Below are 9131 nucleotides of genomic sequence, written 5' to 3'. Positions count from 1 at the left end.
TGGGCTCCGGGCCTCGGGAGTGCTCCGCTCGCTCCGCAACTTGGGCTTCGCTGTGCTGCTTTTTCCCCCCTCCGAGCTTTTCATTCCGCGCTCCCCCCGCCTCCCTCTCTCCCTCCCTCCCTTACTCCTCCCTCCTCCTCGCGTCTCCGCGTTCGGTCTCTCGCTCTCCCACCCTTTGTCGCTCGCTCTCCTGTTTGATTCCCCTCCGGTTAAAAAAAAAAAAAGGAGCCAATTAAAGGCAGCCCATCTCTCCCGGCCCAACCTCTGTCCAATTTCCTCTCCTCCCCCAGGACCAATTAGAGAAAACAAAACAGAGCTGGGGGAAGCAGACTGTTTTAAAATGTCAGAAAACAGAAATGGATCCATCTATCCCGAGGACAGTGGCGGAGGGACGTGGGTTTCGGCGCCGACTCGGCAGCCGCGCTCTCGCACACTCGCTCTGCGCCCGCCCTTGCACACCCAGACTAGCTGCCCAAGCCGATTGCACCGATCCCAGTGCGCTCGCGGGGCGAGCACGGCCGCTCGCCCCGGGGGCCCAAGCCTGAGGGGCACTGCACACTTTGTAAATGTTTTGCACTTTGGGGGGCGGGACTGAAGCGGGGGTCAGAGGGAAAGGGCGGGGAGCCCGCGGTTCTTGAGGTCCTGCAGGCACGCGAGCCGGCCGCCTCCTGTCGGTCTGCAGGGCTGTGTGCGCGGCCCCGGAGTCCCTCCGCCCCCGGCAGAGCCCCCGCCTCTTTCCAGGCCTCCTCGGCCTCTACCCGCGTAGAGCGTGGGGCCACCGCTTGGTCGCCGGCTGAGCCACTAGCTGAGAGGGCGCGCTTAGAGCTCCTGCCCTTGCCTCGGCTCACAGGTTGCCAACAGGTTTGTCCGCAGGACCCCTCCGCCAGAGCTCCCCCAGGCCATCCCCCATGCTCTCCAGCTCACCCCTCTTGCCATCCAGTCCCCCTCAGGCCCTCAGGCGCCCCCAAGCGCTCCGGGGGCGCACTCCCTTCCAACAGCTGAACCTGCTCCAGTTGCTGGGGTCCGGTACTCCGGGACTCAGTTACCTCAACTGGGCCTTCCCGGAGCAAGGGTGGGAAGAGCGCTCCTCCCAAACGCCTGCGGGAGGGGTGTAGATTGGGAAGCGAGAGGGGGCGGCCTCCCCCGCGCCTCTGATCTTGTCCCCCTACCCGGGTCCTGCTAATCTCACCTGCTCCACCTGTCGCCGTTATTTATCTTGGCGTGTGCGCAAGGATTGCATTAGGGCGGCCGGTGGGAGCGCGGACAACCGCTGCAGCTAGCAAGGGTGGAGATTACGAACCCTCCTTCCCCCAACCCGGGGAACTGCTCAGTAGCTTGGCCATGATGCCGGTTCCACGACTCGGCATTTGTCAAAACTCAAAGATTGTACGCCAAAACCAAAAGGAAAAAAAAAAAGAGTTAATTTTCCCTTATGTAAATTAAAACATTTTTTAAATGTTTATTATTTTAAAAAATAATAATAATAATCACTCCTTCTCCAGGCCCATTTCCTGCTGGGTCCCTCCTCCTTCACTGTCCAGGAGCTGGCTCTCACAGGAGTAGGTGCCCCCAAATGCTGGGGCAGGAGTAGGAGGTGTTAGGACAAATTCAAGACACATGGTGGGGTGTGCCATCAGCTGAAACCTCAGCTTCCTTTCTGTCCATCTCAGGAAGTCAGAGAACATCCGAAGAATCCTGTTCTCCAACCCACCTCCACTTAATTGCACCTCCTTCATCCTTCTCCCTTTTTCTCTCTCCTTCCTTTCCTGTGGGTCCAGTGCTGAATAAGAGGATCCAGCCCCAGCTTAGTGCTGGGCACCTTGCAGATGCCAGCTGAAGATTTGTTAATTGAATGAATGAATGATGCCCATCATAGGCCAGATACCACAGTCAGACCTAGGATACCCTCAGTGCAGCCATTCTTTCTACTCTGCATTCTCCAACTATTACCCTACAGAGAAAAATCCTTTTCTGCCCCACAGAGATACAGCTTCTTCCCATCCACCTTGCCCACCCAGTCTGAAAAGGAAGTGGCACCAACTGAGGGTGGTGCCATTACAGTGGATTCTTTTATTGTCATCTTCTTTGCATTATTTGAAAATTCCTAGAAATTCTCCCCTCCCGCAGGAAGCTTTCAGGGAGTGATCACAGTGATTGTCACCCTCCTTGGCTTTGCCCATTCTGAATTGAATGAGCATTTATTCATGTCATGGGAAACTGCTTTCCTATTTTCCAATTAGCTAGTCCAACCCCAAACAGCAGTTAATTGCTCTTCTTTGGCTTTGGGGTGCATTACGGGGTGGTGGGACAGGGAACCCCACTGACTCAGCTGAAATTCTCTTGAGTTTGTCATCTACAATGGAAGAGAAAGAATACTGATGAAGAGGGACTGGGGGTAGAGGGGAGCAGAGGACAGAATTGGAGCCAAACTGAGATTGAACATTTGCTGTAGTTAATCCACTTGTGAATACGCTGCAGCTAATTGTATGCAGTGTAAATACCTTGATGGCCTTGTTTGCTGTGCCTCTAAATTCAGTCATCTTGTTCCCCAAGTGTGCCCAACCTACTATCTCTGCCACAGCCCTGTGTCTGACAATGGAAGGCAATGGGGAGAAGGAAAAGAGCACTAGGCTTGGGAGCCATTAGTCCTGCCTTCCATTCCTAACTTCTGAAGGCCTCAGTTTCCCCTGCTGTAAAGTGAGTAGGATCCCAGTCTCTGGTTGAGAGACAGATGTGAGTAATAAAAGCTGACACTACATGCCAGGCACTGTTCTGAATCCTTCATGTATATTAACTATTTAATCCTCATTACAACTATGTGAGACAGGGCTGTTATTCTCACAGAATAACATAAAAAATTCAGTAACTCGTGCAGCTGCTAAAGGCCAAAATGGGCTTCGACTTAGGTAGCTTGGCTCCATGACCTTGCTCTTTCCCACTCTTCTGTACTGAAGAGACTTAAGGGCCTATGTGCCTATTGTTTCCTATTTTCTTCGCACACAGAGAACAACTCTCTGGGCCCCAAATCGGGTAGTTGAGTGTATGAGAGAGAGAGCTAGACCACTGGACCTGAGGCTGACTGCAGCCTGGAGGTTCAGTGGTCAGCACCCAACTGCCAATTCTTGGGTTCCACCTAAGATGCTCTAAATAAAAATCCCATTCTTTTCCCCCAGAGAAAGCCCAGCCCTTGGGCCCCAGGAGGTCTCAGGAACTAGCCGCTGACTGAGGAGGGTGTGATAGGCCAGGGAACCAGAAGGCCCAGACTTTGGCCCAGCAGGGCAGCTGTGGGCTTTTGCTGTGAGAGCATGTTACTAAAACAGGGCTCCCCCTACTCCTCTGCCTCTAGCTTACTCACCTCCAGCCAGTCGGAGCCTGGAAGAGGAGAGAGAAAAAGAGCGGAGAGTCTTTGCAGGGATGATGTCCTTGCCTTACAAGGAAAATTGTCTCTGAAAATCATACAGTGGCAGGTATTGATTCAATCTCAGGGCAAGACACTTTCTGGTTAGGTGGGGAAAGGCTGGCTGGGAGGGGATGAGCAAGAGGAAGAGTTACAACCTTGCTGAAAGACTAGTTTATTAATTCGGGCTCTAACAAATAGCCAATTAATGGTTCCAGCTGCTAATTAGTAAGTAGTTAACTCCTGTTATAAATTGTGCTGCTCAAGACTAGTAATAATGCAATCTCACAATGATCCCTTTGGAGAGGAGGGGTCTCAGAGACTTCCGTGACCCAAGGTCTACAGCCCCTACACTCTCTCCTCACTCATACCCCCAGCAGGCCCTCTGCTAGGGGGATGCATGGGAGCAGGGACTCTGTCTGTATGTTTGCCATTTATTCATTTAACAAATATTTAATGGACTCCTACTACATGCCAGGCACTACTCTAGGCACTGCAGATTCAATGTGAACAAAACAGACAAGTACTCCCCTGCCCTCATGGTGGCTTCACTCTAGTGAAGAGACAGACAATATACTATGTAAATAAGGAAAATAAATAGTATTTAAATGGTAAGGAAAATACTAAAGCTAGGAGGAGGAAGAGGAAACGTGAGGGCTGAAATGTTAGAGAGGTTGTCCAGAGAAGATCCCACTGACATTTGAGTCTTGACCTTAAAAAGAAAAGGGATCATACAGTGTCAATAGCTGAGGGAAGAGCATTGCAGGGAGAGGGTCAGCAAGTGCAAAGGCCCTGCAGTGATAAGAAGGGTTTGGCTGCTGCTGGATAGGTGATGGGAGAGTAGTAGGAACTGAGGTCAGAGGTTAAGGGGGCAGGTCATTTGGGTCCTGGGGTCATTGCAGGATGTTGGGTTTTATTTGGACTAAAATGAACAGAAGAGGGACAGGATTGCACTATAATTCAGCAAGCTCACTCTGGCTCTGTGTAAGGAATTGGTTGAAGAGGGTGCTACAGTATTCCTAGCACCTGGCATTTAGTGAGTGCTCAATAAATGCTTATCATAGGATTTGACAAATGAACATTGATGGGGCTAGATTTTAAGACTGGGAACCATGCTTGCTTTGAAAGGCCTATCTATTTGGATTCTCTTGTAAATTATTTTACAACCATCACCAAGGGCACCCTCACCTTTGAACTTCCCAAGGAACTTCACACCCACCATCCTACTTGTTCCTTGTTATGTCTCTGTGACTTATGTTAAGACAAGTGGCCCCTTCCATTTTACAGATGTGAAAAACTGAGGCAAAGAGACACTAACTGGCTTACAGAGAGTTACTAAAAATATATATCAGTCCTGGAATGATGCGGGTGGAGGATACAAAATAGACAGAAGTCTCTCCCCGCTTTTTGGCCACTGTGTCACGATTGTGCCCTGCCTCACTGTATGATCGTCCCTCTTGGGGTTCAGATTCTCATTTCCACAATGAGCGGGTATGCTGAGACATGTTCTAAGATTGCCCCCAGCCCAGACTCCAAAGTCTTGAGAGCTGTATCTGAGGTCTGATATCTGGATGCCACCATTTCCCAAGTGAGGGTCACCTGGGCTGTCCCAGGCTCCCTTTGTCCACATTAATGTTGGAACAGGGGAGGTTTTGTTTAACTTTTTGAGCTGATGGTTCAGTGGATCAAAAGTAATTTGGTTTTAATACTAGCTTGGAAAACACATGGTATTCCCACTCTGAGCAGGAGTAAGAAGCACTGATTTTTACCAAGCTCTGTTTCCCTACTGGGGGTTCTTGGAAGAGGGTGAATAAGCTTGAAAAGTCAGGTTTTCTTGACTGTTTCCTTGTTAATTCAACACATATTTATTGAGCTAGGCATTTGCTTACATCATACTGGGCACCCTGCTGGAGACATCCAACAAGTAAAGACACAACCCTGTCCTCGGGCAGCCCCAATTTGAGGAAGAAGACAAAGCCCCACCCTCCAGGCTTCCAACTGGAGCAGAGAGAATGCTGATATATGGTTATAGATCCTGATATCAAAATGGAGCCAGGAAATAGAGCTAGGAACAGATACACTATAACAGAATAAAGTGTTCACTATATGGGCAAGGGCTAAGGGGAGGAGAATAAGGAAGGCAAGTTATTTTGACATCTTGGCTCTTACGGCAAGATGGTTTCTTACCCTTTAAGTCTGGTTGCCTGCAGCCTTCCAAGTTTCAACCAAGACTAAGGGAAGCAGCCTGGTGTTTTATTTAGGGATTTTCTCTTAATGCAAATGTCTCTTTGGACTCCTGGGAATGAGGCCTGTTTGCAGATGAAACTGTGAAGCTGGCATATAGCAGTCAGCTCCCACAGGGAGGAGAACCCACTCTATCTGGGAGCCAGACCCCACCCCAGCAAGAAGCACCATCCCCACCACTGTACACCACTGGCCTCCCTAGGGAGACACATCTGGTGGCTAAGGGGACTGCAGAGCACCTGGAGATCTGAAGGCTCCACCTGTTAATCCAGTCTAGTGGACGTCACCTACCCCAGGCTTAGAGTAGCATCTGTGCAGTGTGCTTTGTATCCACGCGTGCTGTGAGCTCACAGAAAGGGTGAGTATCCTACAGTACCCAGTGCAGGGCCCAGCACATGGTAGCCATTCAATGTCTGTTCATTAAAATGAATTGAATAGGATTATCCTGACTAACTCAAATAAAAGTGAGCTCTGGGAAAGCCCTGAATTATCAGGATAAGGGCAGCCCAAATTATCTAGACAATATGTGGATTAGGGACAAATAGAAATAATGAATATACAAGAGGAAATATTTATATTATGTACAGGCTGAGGGGAAACAAATTCCCAGGGAAAGAAAGTAAGCAAGTGAGGGGTAGAACATTCTGGGAAATCCTGTGTAAACAAGTGGCAGGGGGAAGTGACCCCCACTGCTACCTCATTCTGGATGCCTTCTAGAAGGGGAGGTCTGGGTCAGGTGTGTTTCCTGAAGGTGTAGGGGCTCTGCCAGGCTGAGGGTGGCTCTGTCCTCTGGTATCTGTCCCTAGGGCCCCAGCAGCCCCAGGGAAAGCATCAAGTTTCGCTGAGCTGGACTTCCTCGCCTTCTCCAGGGCAGCTCTTCAGAAGCAGGATCAAATGTTCTCAAGCTTGAAAGGACAGACTGGGATGTGAAGAGAAAGGAGGAAAGGGGAGGAGGAGTGAAGCTGAGGTCATGGGGGAGGGGGGGACTAAGGTGGGCCAAGGGACGGGGCCGGCGATTCTCTGTATTCCCTTTCTATTTAACCTCCTCAGCAAATTCTTTTTCCTTTAGCCATAACCTCTTTTTGATCCATGTAAAGTGGGTGGGGGAAGGAAATTTGGAGTGGAATAATTCTAGACACACACACACACACACACACACACACACACACACACACACACACACGCTGCGTGTCATAAACTCCAGGGGGCGCCATTCACATAGAATACGACAGGAATGGCGCCCACCTCCCACGCTCAGAGTGGCACTGCTGCAGCGCCCTCTGTTCTGACCAGACCCGGTGTCAAGCTGTGTCATCCTACCCTGTACCTCCTTTCTCCCGCTCCTTCTCTTCTCAGCCACCCTCAGCCCTCTTTGGCCTCCCGCTCCTCTCTGGCCCTTCATCTTCTAGGTCACACCTGGCCTGGACCCCCCACCCGGCTAAGCTCCCCCTTCCCGCAAATGCTGGAGGAAGGGAGGAGTCCCGGGCCCCGCCTCGCACGCTTTCGTCAGACATACCACAAGCCTGAGCCCGGGAGTACTGGCTGCCTTTTGATTAACTCAGCTCATTAGCTGGCTCCCCTGGTTCTCCCCAGGGATCCTCCACTCCCACAGTCCCGGGGTCTTTGGAAGCCATATCTGGCCCTGGGCATGGAAGGGAGATGCTAAGGGACCTTCCCACTCAGCCCTGCGGGGACTGCCTAGCACCGCTTCTCATCCTTTCCATCCCTTACCCCAGGGCTGATCTGAAGGAATATGTGTACCATGAAATAAGCATAAAATGCCCAGCCTAAAGGCCACTTGCCCTCACAACCACTCTACGACGAAGTGGGTAGATTTATCATCCTTTTAGAGAGGACCTGAGGAACAGAGAGGCTCAGTCACACTCTCAAGGTCACATAGCTAGTAAGTGACAAATCTGGTATACAAATCAAGAGAGTGGCTCAGAGGCTGTAGAGTCTATAGTCTTCACCACTCAGGGCCCACCTCTCACAAAGAAGAGGAGCCAAAGGCTGACACCCTAATGGGTACTTAAGATTAAACGAAGTAAAATTTAAAATTCAGTTTCTCAGTCACACTAGCCACGTTTTGAGTGCTCAGTAGTCACACATGGCCAGTAGCTATTGCATTGGAAAATGCAGATAGAGAACATTTCTAACATCATAGGAGTTTGATTGACAGCAGTGCTCGAGTTTTTTTTAATCCTAGCTCTACTGCTTACTAGATGAGCAACTGTGAGCAAGTTACTTAATCTCTCTGTGTCTCAGTTTCCTCATCCGTGAAACGATGATAAGAATAGTGCCAACTCATAGGGCTGTCAGGGGATTAATGAGAAAATGCACATAAAGTGATCAGTACAGTGCCTAACACACAGTAAGCATGCTACAAATTATTAGTTGTATTATTAGGAAACATAGTCCAGTCCCTCATTTAGCTAAGTAGGTAGCTAAGGACTAGAAAAACTAAAGAACTAGCACAAAGCCACACAGCAAATTAGATGCCAAATGCTGGAGCTCTTAATTCTTTTTACTCCATTGCATAGCCTAACGATACAACTACAGCTGATAAAGGACTTTCACATTTGACCCTCCAAAAAATGCTAGGAGACCATTAAATAAGGTTTCTTTCATCGACTCCATTTTACAGATTAAGAAACTGAGGCATGGAGGATAAAATAATTTCTTCAGGGCTGTGATGTTCTTAAGTAGTGTAGTAGAGACTTACTGCAGTTGAGTGTTCTTTCCCCTGCTCCATTCTCCACTGTCTGTGCAAATTAACATGTGAGTGTGTGTGTTTGCGTGGGAGTGTTTATGTTTGCGTGTTCTTCATTTTCTCACCATCCAGAGCTCAGAGGCCTAAGCCATAGACAGGATATAAATCATATAAATAATATTAATATGGCCTCAATTATGGAAAAAGCCATATATAGAATAAAGATGAGGACAGATAATACCATTTTAATGATTATCATGGGCGATAGGATTATGGGTGATTTGCATTTCTGTCTTTATGTGTTTCTATTTTTTCCCCAATTTTCTTACAAGCAGTATGTATTATTTTTACAATCAGAAATAAACAAATGTGATTTTCAAGTACGTTTTTTTAAAAAATAAAATTCCTCCAGTGTTTCCCTTGTGGCCTCCTGGACCCTCCAAGCAGTTGGGAGGCCTGACCTGGGGTTTGGCTTTGCCTGGCCAGGCCCACTAGCCAACAGGGGCCTGTGCGTACCTCTCAGCTCAGGCCCCTTCAGGCAGAGGCCCTCAGGTCCCTCTGCACTGGAGTGGGTTTGAATTTACTCGGCAACATCCACATGCAATAAATGTCATACTATTTTATTTTTTCAAGTCAAATAAATTCTGATCCCAAGTCTCCACTTGTCAGAGTGCTGAGAAATCAGACTTAGTTATGTTTGGGAGGAGTCTCCAGGGTCATAGAAGGATCTGGGACTCAGAAAAAGGGGCCTCAAAGCCTTGCGGTTGCTATAGTAATTGA

This window comes from Pteropus alecto, unplaced genomic scaffold (genome assembly GCF_000325575.1).
Source record: "Pteropus alecto unplaced genomic scaffold, ASM32557v1 scaffold202, whole genome shotgun sequence".
Taxonomy (NCBI): Eukaryota; Metazoa; Chordata; class Mammalia; order Chiroptera; family Pteropodidae; genus Pteropus; species Pteropus alecto.
This window is presented reverse-complemented; position numbering follows the sequence as displayed.